Source organism: Larimichthys crocea, chromosome XIX, assembly GCF_000972845.2.
Source record: "Larimichthys crocea isolate SSNF chromosome XIX, L_crocea_2.0, whole genome shotgun sequence".
Classification (NCBI taxonomy): Eukaryota; Metazoa; Chordata; class Actinopteri; family Sciaenidae; genus Larimichthys; species Larimichthys crocea.
The window spans coordinates 650889-664685 of NC_040029.1; the positions used below are offsets into that span (position 1 = coordinate 650889).

Sequence of the window (13797 nt, forward strand, 5' to 3'; positions counted from 1 at the left end):
AAATTTTAATTACACATTTTTATAAAGGCTGAATATGCAACAGAAATGTGTTAGTGTCATATCTGTGATTCACACCAAGCTGGAATTAATAGTCCAACTACATGCATACACTATCTGAAAAACGATTTCAGCACATCTCCGGATGCTGTTTGTGATTCAAAGAGCGGCGTGCATAATAAACGTCTATTTATTCAAACTCGCACAAAAGAGGCGACTCCTCTCTCCCTGCAGATTATGAAACTCACCCAGAGCATATTAAAGAAAATGTGTATTTCACAGTTTGTCTGATGAAAGGGGAGTAAGTGAAAGAAAGAAAACAAGGGAGGATTTAAAATGAACCCACCTCCTCCGTGCCGCAGAATGCTGTCACCAGTCGTGCTCTGATATCTTGCTTTAGGCCAAGTGAGGACACCTCCACCTGTAACTTAAGAAAATATACTGTCAGAACTTTCCTCTGCAGCTTACAGTACGTCTTACTGTTGCTGAGTTTGGTAGTTTCTTTAAATACGCTGCACTAAATAGAACAAAACGCTTCACAATGCCTCTCATTATTCCATTCATACACCAACCCAAGTAATTACATCTATATGCTCGTACTTTGTTCGAGTACGCCGTGATGGGAAATGTAATGGCGGCCTTTTCCAGTGAAGTATATTTTTAGAGTCGTAGGCAGGAGGTGGATGTGGACCTACGCTCGGCGATCGCTGTAGATACGCCTGCACGTGTCTACAGCTTCATTTAATCCATGTCGGTAGATGAAAGGTTGGATCGGTTTCTGGTTTTGTACGAGCTGAAACGGGCATTACGAGACAAGAAGCAGCTCTAAGTGCTTTTAATCGTTTAGTGGATGGTCAGCACGTGTAGTGGCGTCGTTCAGCTCGCCTCAGGTCCGCCGATGATTGTCGATATTTAGATTATCCAGGAGGTGGAAGAAACAATACAGCCAACACGACATTTCACAAACCCGTGGGTGGTGTCATGCAACTCTAGGTCAAAAAACAGGATTCTAGGTGTCATAGTTGTATATAAATGTCAGAAGCACATACAAGCTCTGACGTGGTGAATGTATCGGCTCTTATAAAGTGTTTTTATGCATAAGCAGGACAAAGAGCTCGACAACAACAACAGCGGTGATGGTGGAGCTGCCATCGAGGACGACGGCCAATTTCGGGGTTCAGTGTTTTTGCTCAAGGACACACCGACGCGTGGCCATGCAGGAAGAAGCCAAGGACAGCACACTCCTGAGGCAGAGCCGGCCTGTCAATCAATCATTTCTAGGCTTGATTCACGAGCACAATGGTTTATTGTCAATGTGGTCCACGACCAAAACTCACTGGAAAGGCGTGATTTGGGGGTTATTGGTGAGTATGTTGAGTCTGTCCGATGATAGACGTAATCCAGCTCACATCAAACTGTGAGTTGGTATAAAAATATAGATATTGGAGCTGGATTGCTTTGCTGTGATTATGGGAGTGAAAACAACTTAAAGCAGCTGTATTTATGATGTTTTGACGTATTTGAGGGGGGCAAGACATCAGCACATCAACTATTACCACCAACTGAGATATAAATGTGAATTTTTAATGCTTGAAATCAAAATAACTTGACAGGAAAGTACACGGGTATAGATTTATCCGAGTTGAGGTGAGCGACCTTTATCAAACCATCGGTTTAACACTCACTGGAAGCCGGTGTTAAGAGGAAAAGCTTAAAAATCTGCTGTGGATTCAGCTTTTCTCTCACCCTGATGGTCAAAATAGAAGTTGGAAGGTGCCGTTATTATTTCTGACCTGCTTCTTTTTATTTCACAAGAGGGCAGCCTTGTTGAAAACGTACCCAATTTGAAGCCGTCACTTTATTGTCTGCGGGACGTTTCTGACAGGTACATTTTCCTCCGATGTGTCACGTTAACATTTTCAGGTGAGAGCGAACTGAAAGGGATTGTCACCGTCTCACAGTGAAATAAATGGTTCTTTGAGGCCGGCTGCTCTGAAGCAACACACTGAGGACAGCGACGCTCGAAACAGAGAATAATGATAAGTTGTCAAACAGCAAAGCAAAGACGATATTTACTTTGGGGATGATTATATATAAAGGAGGGGGGGGTTTATTTTGAAGTGCATGAAGCAATACGAGCTCGCCGTGCAGATGAAATCAAAAAGGGAAGAAGTGTTTTTAATAATTGCCAACTCCTCCAACGTGTTTACACTCAACCTTCAAATTGTTTACTCTCCGTATACAACATCTGCTTGACAGACAATTATATCAATGTGATTAACCCTGTCAGAAGTGATTTTTTTCCACCCCGCTCCCACTCGGTGCAGATTCTCATTACGCTTCTCAAACTACAAACTGAGATGAATCAAGTTTTCTATCAACTTCTGTCTTCGTTTAATGTTTTGTGTTCATATCGACTGAGACAGTGTACATACGACTTCATCCTAAAGGGATAGTTTAGATATGTTGGGGGTAAATTCGCCAAATATAGACGCCGCTCTAATGTATCTATGTTAAAAATGAGGCATGAGCCGCAGGTTAATTAGCTTAGCTTAGCATAAAGACTGGAAATTTTTTAATTTTGTGAAGGAAGTTACTGTCTTTATGCTAAGCTAAGCTAATTAACCTTCGGCCGCAGCTTAATTTTTAACGTACATACATAAACCAGAAACAGACGCCGCTCTAATGTATGTATGTTAAAAATGAGGCATGAGCCGGAGGTTAATTAGCTTAGCTTAGCATAAAGACTGGAAATTTTTGAATTTTGTGAATTTTATGCTAAGCTAAGCTAATTAACCTCCGGCTGCAGCTTTATTTAACATACATAAACCAGAAATATCGACACCGCTCTAATGTATGTGTGTTAAAAATGAAGCTACAGCTTGAGGTTAATTAGCTTAGCTTAACATAAAGACAGTAACTTCCTTCACAAAATTCAAAAATTTCCAGTCTTTATGCTAAGCTAAGCTAATTAACCTTCGGTTGTTGCTTCATTTTTAACATACATAAATTAGAGCGGCGTCTGTTTCTGGTTAATGTATGTTAAAAAGCTGGAGGTTAATTAGCTTAGCTTAGCATAAAGACGAAGGAAGTTACTGTCTTTATGCTAAGCTAAGCTAATTAACCTTCGGCTGCAGGTTCATTTTTAACGCACATACATTAACCAGAAATATTGACACCACTCTAATGTATGTAAAAATGAAAGTTACAGCCGGAGGTTAATTAGCTTAGCTTAGCATAAAGACAAGAAACAGGGCTAGCTGCACCAGGCCAAGAAAAAAAATCATACACACAAACCCAGTGGTATACCAAGTTTTTAAAAAAGTTAGCTTAGCATAAAGATTGCTCAAAGATGACAAAATTAAAAAATATATCTTTTTCTAGTTTAATGAAAAACATATATAATGCTAAGCTAAGCTAACTTTATAAACTTGTTATGCCACCAATATTAAATTTATGACATGAATTAGTCAAAAACAATCAAAATAGTTGTATCTTGAAACAAATAAATATATGATCAACAAAGTTTAAAAGTACTTATTTAATATCCTATCCTGTTATTATTGGAGCTACTACTGAGCTTGTTTTTGGTGTGATTCATTTAATTATATTAGACAGGAACAGATGAAACGAGGATCGTGAAATCCAAACATAGACCGGCCAAAAACAGCATTTGTGCCCTCACAGGTGTCCAAAAACTGCTAATATCCTCCTTTATTAAGCAAGATTTTATATTTTTATGACCTACCCCTTTTGTGCCGTCTTTTATTATTAAGCAAACATCTCATTAATTTAATATTTACCAAGGTTAATCACTGCAGATGAGATATTCTGAATGTTATTGGTAAAACAAATATCTGAGATATAAGATCCAAACTCTGACACCTCTCCCATGTTGTGATCTGCGAAGTCGACTCTGCTTATCAGCAAAACGGGCCAAGTCTTGTAAGCAGCCAGCTGGTGCCTGAGAGTTGCCCAAAACTTTTCCGAGCCAACCCGGTTTTCTTTGCCACGACACTCCGAAGCCAAAACACACATCTGATGACTGCGGCCAACACGGCGAAACGAAGAGAGGGAAAAACTAAACAGAGAATTATGAAATAAATTGAAGATTAATGTAATTTTTGTCCGTGTGTTCGGTCTGTTTATCCAGCAGCCTTTGTTTCTCTTTTCAGTCCTAATTTGTCTGTACAGTGAAATAATTCATAGCGGCACCCGCTGTGAAATAATCTAAGTAAACTCAGAGCGATGTAACGAATCCAAATTTTATCCGACTAAAACCTAATTTGGCTCAGGAGCGAGGACGTAGAGCACAACTCAAACCTGCAAGGGATCAGATATAATCTCCAGAACATGCTGGGACTTTTTCAGCACCTCGATTGTGATTCGAAACAAGACCATGTTGCTCATCAGTTGGCCTATTTGGCAACACGACGGTCTTACAAGGAAAAGCAGGAGCCCTATAGCCTGTGCCCAATTACCTCAAATCCACAAGCGAGTTTCATCCCCAAGGGTTGTCAAGACCTTATTCATTTTTAATGGGGGACATGGGAGTTATGGCCTTTTTATTTGGCTATCGCTGCGGACACACACGTTTGTACATCGCCTCGACAAAATGAATTCATTTACACGTTTGCTTGAATCTGTCTTAGAGCAAGATTTCATGTAAAATTTTAACATTTACTTCAAATATTTTGTTGACAGAATTTGTACGGAGGCCTCAGGTGTCTTATTTCTTTTTTTTTTTTTTAAAAAGGTGTAAAAATAATTTTCCGCAGTTCAGCTTCAATTTGAAATAATAAAAACAGCTGAACTTTAAATTCCCCTCAGGTTGTCGTCCAAACGAGCGTATGAGCAGACTTTTATCACCATCAAAAAAAAAAAAAAAAGCAATCTAGAGACGACCAGGGATGTATTGAGCTCACTTTTTATTGCGTCGTGCAGAGCTCCACATCTGAGGCGGTTCAAGCAACAAGATGCGTTTTCAGCGACAGCAATCAAATTAATAAGGCAGGCGTTACAGACTAAATGTGGCGGTGTGCGATTAAACACTCAGAGTTTAAGAAGTTTGAGTGAATCCTTTAATAACGCTGCAAATTTGTAGTACAAATATAATTTTAAGGAGCTGCATCATCTGCTCTAACGGTGTGAAGTCCCTGCAGATATCACAGTAACTCTCTGCACTGATACAAATACTAATAACAGTGTGAAACTGAGCTTTTTCCTCTCTTCATGTTTGTCCACAGAGAGGTCAGAGGTCACGGGCGGCTCAAGGACACCGCAGCAGAGTTGATACGAGCTCATGAAGCTGTGGTTAAAAAAGGTCAGCCGAGAACGAGATGTAATTTATCACCACGGGGAAACATAATGTAGGAGTGGAAGAGCCTACGAGCTCCTATATCATTCACAGGGCTCGGTTAGAAGTAGTTTTTTATTAATTTGAACTCCTACAGCCACTTTGTGTCACTTTTCTAACAGATTTTACAACGTTTTGATGCTACACTGACTTGTAATCAGGTGATTTATAGAGTTTTCTGGCAGTGTCATGCCAGAACAGGAGCTGAGCAATGTAACCGGGCGCAACAGCCTCTATGGACGTGATGGCAGAGGCTAGGAGACCCAAGAGGATGCTGAGTGAGGAAGCTGGAAGAGGAAAATCTGGGACTGACTTTTAGTCGTTGGCGGGAGCTTGGTGAAATAAAAGCCCGAGCTGGGCTTCTTGCTGTTGGACTAGTAAGTAGCCGGCTGTTATGTCTTGTGTGCTTGATGTTTGGACGTTTACAGCTGTCCGTATTTACCACAGTGGGATTACTCTCTGAAACTGGCGGCACTAAATTCTGCCTTTCTGGATAATGTTGCTTTAAATTGATCATGAATATGTATTTTATGCTTCAGTTAGTCAGGAGATATTATAATTCACTGGTAAATCAGCCAAATTAGATGGAGATCATTCTCCCTTAAATCAAACCACACAAACAAAAACAAAATCATTTCAAGGTGAGACGAGTTACATCTGTTTCTTAAAGCCAAGATTAAGCAACTTTTATACCATAAAATAAGAGATTTTTAATTATTTTGATGCTACGCTGACGTGAATTACGTCTCTGTTATTCTGGTGGTGTTTGTACCACAAGATCGAGATCCAGGATGTGGGGTATATCAGTGTCGTGCCAGAACCTGAGCTAGGTTCAACAGTCTTTATGGCCAGAGCCGGTGCCGGAGGTGATATTTTCATAATTTAAAAGCATCAATGCAGAAGTACTTTAAGTAAAACAGATGCCGATGGCAACGTGTGAATTAAACATTTGAGTTAACTGACATAAAAACTCAACTTTTAAGGAGGGAAAATGAAAACTAAGTGAAATAATATCACGTACTAACTAAAATAAATGTTTTATTCTTCATCAATTTAGTCAAATTTGCCAACACGACAAGCATGGCAAGGCGTTGCTGGATGTTTACTGAGGCTGTGGATTGGAAAACATCCTCGGAGACGGAGTTGATAAGTCAGATTCTTGCTATTCAGTTGCTTTTCCTACCTCTTTCAACTCCCATATGTGTACCTCGCTAAACAAACTAAACACCACTATTTTAGGTCATCACACACTCAAATGGAAAAGTAATTGTGTGTAAAGCGTGCTCGGTTCCATTCATGTAATAACAAGCATTGGGGATGCAGTTTGGAGGCCAACAATCTAAATCGAATCTGGTACTTTACCCTTAAACGTTTCCCTCGCAGGCCGTACTCTCCATAGAGCATTGATACAGATCAGACAGAATTGGAGAGGATAAAGTTCAGCAATGAGGGAGTTTTTTTTTCCTCTTCATCTCATCTGTGGTTGATGGTGATTCTCTCATACATGCTTGGCTGCCATGTACAGCACCACACTGCCACTAATGTCTATCCTTTTCACTGATGGAGAAGCTGCTTAGCAAGAGATACTCCACACAGTTTGATCTTTAGACTTGCAAACAATATTTCCTTTCGAGTCGAGTGTCAAGTTGAGATAATCCCCTTTCATTTATCTGTTAAGACACGCAGGCAGACATCGATATGAGAAAATATGAATAAAATGTAGAGGTAGAGACTGCATATATTTATTCATAACTCACTTTGACTGACAGTATCACACCGCCACATCTGATCAAATGCAGAACGTGCTACTGAATTAGTAATAAGATGGGAGCAAATGTACGAAACCTAAAAGGCATTTGCTTCTCAGCACCACAGCAAAGTCAGAAGGTGACAGATAATTGGCTTGTTAGTATCAGGGATGACTGAACAGGTCCGCAAGGTACTGGTGCAAGAGCCCACGGACCAAACCCGAAGTGTGAAGTGAGAGTAATGTTTCTTTTTGGAAAGTTAAGCGACCACAAAAAGATGGAAAACGACCAGAGAAAGAGACAAAACAACCACAGAGAAACACAAAACCACAAAGAAACAAAACCACAGAGACACAAAACAACCTCAAAGAAACACAAAATAACCACAGAGAAACACAAGACAACCTCAAAGAAACACAAAACAACCTCAAAGAGAAACAAAACAACCACAGAGAAACACAAAACGACCACAAAGAAACACAAAACGACCACAAAGAAACACAAAACGACCACAGAGAAACACAAAACAACCACAAAGAGAAACACAAAACAACCACAAAGAGAAACACAAAACAACCACAGAGAAACACAAAACAACCACAAAGAGAAACAAAACGCCTCAAAGAAAACACAAACAACCACAAGAACACAAAACCGACCACAAAGAAACACAAACAACCACAAAAACAAAACAACCACAAGAGAACAAAACAGCACAAAGAAACACAAAAACCCACCAGAAAACACAAAACAACCACAGAACACAAACGACCACAAAGAAACACAAACACCACAAAGAAACACAAAACCACCAAGAGAAACAAAACAACCACAAAGAAACACAAAGACCACAAAAACAAAGCACCTACAAGAAACACAAAACAAAACAAGCGACAAAGGAAACACACCGACCACAAAGAAACACAAACGACCACAAAGAGAAACAAAACAACCACAAAGAAAAACAAACACCAAAAAAACAAAAAACAAAACCCACAAAAACACAAACAAACCGACAAGAAAAAACAACCAAAACACAACACAAAGAAACACAAAACGACCACAAGAAACACAAAACAACACAAACGCTTCACTACAATCACACATCCACCAGTCGAACAACGACACAGCCTGACATTCATCAGGAGCGGTTTGAGGTCCAGTCTCTTTGCTCAAGGACACTTCAACAACCTTCCGGCAACGAGCAACCATCCGATTACTAGAGAAACCGTCCCTTACACTTTAATGCAAGGCGGCCTCCACTTTTCCAGGTGAGGTCATGTCCTTCTGATGTTAAAACCAGAGGACATTCATTTATTTCTGAACTACAAACCTCCTCTATTATACAGCTTAACCTTACTTGAAATCTATCAAGAAAATCCTCACAGGTAAACATTTCATGTTTTTTTTTTCCAACATGGTTGTAAAACAAATGTCACTCAAAGAGACAAACACAACAATCAAATCAAGAAAAGAAAAAAATCTAATTCTGGATGACATATTGTTCATTTTATCAGCTTTACCACGGTGTGTCCGCACAAAGGGAAACAGACTCGCTGAAGGCGGAGAGGTTGCTTCCATTAACGTCCCCCTGTTAGCGCTCTGTTCTAGCTCTGAAGCAATATCCATGACACAAATGATTAATGTGAGCATGACATGTAATGTTTTATATTGCCCCATGAAAGTTTTATAAAGTCACCAACCAAAAAAAGAAAAAAAAAAAAGAGAGAGAAACGGCGGTTTCCAGACACAGCTGTGCTATTCATAGAAATTATTAATGAGATCGATAATGCACGGGCCGATTTTTATGTATTCCGGGTGGCAAATATCCAGTCACCTGGCAACGCGTTCGTTATATTTAATTAAATACGAGTGCGTCTCGAGAGAAAAAGGAAGGTGACGGGTGGGAAAGTCAGCTCAGCAAAAGTTAAGATGCATCAAGGTCACCCCGCGGCGCACAACATAATGCGAACGACCAGTAAACACTACCCTGACAATGGAGGGCAGGGTGCCAACAGTGCTTCTATCAGCCGTTTTTTACACCACACCTGGACGTTAAAAACGATTATAGGGCCGATTAGGTCCAAATTAAGCCCAACAAAATCAGAAAACAGTGTGGTGATAATTTAGAGGCTGCAAAGGAGTACAAAAAACACGTTGTTATGCCAGTGTGAAAAGTTTTGGTGAGGTTTTCCGTATCCACCTCGAAATCCTGCATAACTTTAAGCCTTAATATAATGTGAACAGGTGAGTTGTATATAAATTCACCCTCAGTACAGTTGTCATGAACGGGGAAATTAGCTACAGAGACCAAAACTGTTTTTTGTACCAGGCTGTAAACATGTTTATTTCTGCTGTGAAACATGGAGACTTATGGTTTTCCACAAAGGAATCAGGACGTTGCAACATTTTAATCAACATGCAACGATATTTGTTGGCATATCGAACAGCAAAATCTGATAAAATCACAAATTAATAGTTTCCTCAACTTTAATTCGTTGCTTATAAGTCATTAATATTGGACTTCTTGCTTTATGAAGCACAACCCAACCTCCTAATTTACGTTTAGGAGGCTAAAATTCACTTGCTTAACATAATACAGCAATTCAATAAACCTGGAGACTAAAAGATTAAGACTTTTTAGATAATAAAGCAACTTAACATGATTTATTTAGGCACAAATGAAGACTTAATCCTGTCATTCATCTGAAAAACATAAAAATTTGTGATGTGATCTCAAGATTTGAGGAAAAAGAAGACGTAACTGCGTTTTAAGAGTTTAAAAAAAAGTGATTTTTGAACTATAGGAAGGATGCCGACTCAAAACCTGACATCAGGCAGCAAGAATATCAACATGAGCTATATTTATCTATTATTTACCCACGTGAAGATCTTTCATCATCGCGTCCACATTCTTCTCTTGATGACTCACGGATCGACTTGAATGTCTGAGCGCCTCGATCCAAACGAGCTTTTTCTCTAATTACCCCGCTCCCAGATTTTATTTTTACCAGAAAATATGCTCGCATCGCTGTAAAACCTCCTTAGGCAAATTCACTGTATCCACAAAAGTTGGTCTGACAGCTCCAGTTTTTTTTTTTCCCCCTCTCTCCGTTTGATGATTTCTTGGCTGTGGTGCTCGTGTTTGCAAATCCAGGCTAAGATTACAGAAATAACACATTAATTCGGGTATAGATGGATTTTCTTTCACTCCCATAGGTTCTCAAATTTTTTTGCATTCAGCAGCTGGAGCTGATTTATTTTTAGGCATTCATCTCTTACCTGCTGAGTGTTTATCTAAAAGTTATGTCTGTGCTGGTTTTAGATTTAAACCCATGTCCTAAATCTCCTTTCTACCTGCCGACGTGGGTCAAAGCTCTTAATGAGGATGTATTCTCGATTCTCATATTGTTAGTGTAACCAGCATTGTTTGTGCCAACTTATTCAATCTGCATAGCTCAAATTATTTATAATTAGCGCATTATTTGCGTCCCCGGGTCACAGCCAAACTGCTTAATTACAAACATCAATTTACAAGAAAAGCAGCATCCAAAATATCTCCACGCCGAGGCTGAGGACGATTTGATTCCAGCATTGTTTTGATTTATTTCTTATTTTATGTCTGTTTGAAGGTTTTATTCACACTCGGGGGGGAGAAAAAGAAGCTTGCTAAACTATGGAGAGGGAAATAAACATCCCCAACACAACACTCTGCTTTGCAGCTATAAACTTATTTACATAAGTACACTTATTTTACAGATTAAAAATAAAGAAATGAGTCTGCAGGCAACGACAATGTCACCTTTCACCTCAGACACTCGAGAAAGGGAGCATCATCTGACCGTGACAGTGAGGAGTGGTTCGTTTTGGCACAGTGTGCGGTTCTCTAAAAGGACATCTATGCCCGACGCTGCAAAAATAAGGCTTGGAGAGTCATTAAGGATCCCAACCAGCCGGATAACAGCCTCTTCTCCCTGCTGTGATCAGGAAGGCGGCTCCGGATACACCAGGCCAGCACTCAGAGGCTCAGGAAGAGCTGCAACCCTCAGGTCACTGAGCCTAAATGAGGACGCAGCCGAGGACCTGATTACTGATTATTAGTATCAGTACTAATTATTCAGTTTCATTAGGAATGCAACATAGGAGCTGATGCAAATACATTTAGTTATTATATGTGACTAATACATTTAATTTAATTAAACAGATTTCAAATAATTTGCATAATAGTGAAGCTAATATCACAAAATGTTATCCTTGTATAGCCTGTTAGCATGCTAACACGTTAACCATAACAGTAGCATGCTAACATGTTAGCCATAGAAGTAGCATGTTAACATGTTAGCAAATAACAGTAGCATGCTAACATGTTAGCAATAACAGTAGCATGCTAACACATTAGCCATAACAGTAGCATGCTAACATGTTAGCCATAAAAGTAGAATGCTAACACGTTAGCCATAACAGTAGCATTGTTAACATGTTAGCCATAAAAGTAGCATGCTAACATGTTAGCCATAGAAGTAGAATGCTAACATGTTAGCAATAACAGTAGCATGCTAACATGTTAGCCATAACAGTAGCATTGTTAACATGTTAGCCATAACAGTAGCATGTTAACATGTTACCATAACAGTAGAATGCTAACATGTTAGCCATAACAGTAGCATGTTAACACGTTAGCCATAACAGTAGCATGTTAACATGTTACCATAACAGTAGCATGTTAACATGTTAGCCATAACAGTAGCATGCTAACACGTTAGCCATAACAGTAGCATGCTAACACGTTAGCCATAACAGTAGCATTGTTAACATGTTAGCCATAACAGTAGCATGTTAACACATTAGCCATAACAGTAGCATTGTTAACATGTTAGCCATAACAGTAGCATGCTAACACGTTAGCAATAACAGTAGCATGCTAACACGTTTAGCAAGTATGTTTATCATGTTTAGCCTATTAGCCTGGTTACATGTTCACAATAACAACATTAAACATGCTAGTTTTTAGCATGTTCATCGTCTTAGTTTAGCCTTTTAACGTGTTAAAATGTTCACAACAGTAATGCTAAAATAATAAAATAAGCTAATATCGCTTTCACAAAATGTTATCCCTTTGTATAGCCTGTTAACATGCTAACATGTTAGCCATAACAGTAGCATGCTCATGTTTAGCCTATTAGCATGCTAACATGTTCACAACAACAATGCTAACATGCTAATGTTTAACAGGTATAACTTTTAGCATGTTCATTGTCTTAATTTAGCCTTTTAGCGTGTTAAAATGTTCACAACAATAATGCCAACATGCTAATGTTCAACAGGTATAGCTTTTAACATAGCAAGCATTGTTGTAATTTAGCTTGTTAGCATGGTAACACGTTAGCCATAACAGTAGCATGCTCATGTTTAGCCTATTAGCCTGGTTACATGTTCACAACAACAATGTTAACATGTTCATGTTTAGCAGGTATAGCTTTTAGCATAGCAAGCATTGTTGTAATTTAGCTTGTTAGCATGCTAACACATTTACAACAAGAATATAAACATGCTACTGTTTAACACATACAATGTTTAACATGTTTAGTGTAGCATGTTGAAAATATTTACAATGATAATGTTAACATGTTGATGTTTGGTAAGTTTGTTGTTCACAATTTCCTGTCAACATGTTAGCATTGACAACGCTAAGATGCTAACGTTTAACACCATGTTCATCGTCTACAAACATCTGCTAATTAGCAATGAACACAAAGTACGGTTGAGGCTGCATAGACTAAAGTACTAGACCGACTGAAATTGACCTAATGGTGGCGCTAGCTGGAAGATCACCAAATTTTTTACAATTTAATGGCAATCCACTAGTTAGTAGCAGATATATTTCTGGACTAAAGTGTCCAAAAAGTGTCACGTACGTTCATAAAATAACTAATAACTTCAGGATGTGACCAGCAGAGACACAGCTCATTACATATCGATGCATAAACAACATTTCTGGGAGCTTTGTCGCTCAGCGAGTGATTTCATATCAAGTTTACGCAAAGACGGCGTCACTCACAGCTTCCTTACATTTCTTCTGTGGGCCCAATTTAGTTTTTGAAGTGACACAAGGAGTCTGACGGAGCAAAGAGGTTTAATTACAAAAAAAAGGTTTAATTACAGGTGCATGGAAATAATTTAATTTCAGTAAAACATTTGCAAAAATTTAATTTACCCCCTTTAGGGTGCAAACAACAAGGCTAAATATGACTGCCTGCCACACTGCCAGACACTTTGTGAAGTGAGAAAACTGTGCTGAATCACAGCAGAAATAAAACGCTAATTTATTTTGATGATATGGAATCGATGGATGGGAACCAGATTTTGACTTTTATTCTCAGCTATGTAAGCGGTGTGATCTCACACACACACACACACACACACCCCCGACTAACACTCTTTAAATAATTCAGAGACCTGAGACACTGAAACGGAGCTTAAATATTCATGAAACAACACACGTTTCTGAATTCAAGCAATTAGCTCGAGTCCAATCATCTCTCCAGAGCGTCTCGCGCAGTGGGTGGTTGAATCTAACCACTCAGAGTTTGCTTTGGTCGTAATAACGCATCGTTTCACACATCTTCGGTGTGGTGAAGTGTCACAAAAGATTTGAAATAAAAGCGGAACCTCTCACTTACTCCAGGAACCAGTTTC

The 13797-nt window shown here is 39.1% G+C and overlaps 1 long non-coding RNA gene across 1 annotated transcript in view; it reads right to left on the reverse strand.

The window, feature by feature from the left end:
* LOC113748312 (uncharacterized) overlaps positions 1-13797 on the reverse strand; it is a 51892-nt gene that overhangs the window by 847 nt on the left and 37248 nt on the right. The window contains exon 2 of the long non-coding RNA XR_003464266.1: positions 344-418. This is a non-coding gene — a long non-coding RNA (uncharacterized LOC113748312). The remainder of the gene's footprint in view (positions 1-343; positions 419-13797) is intronic.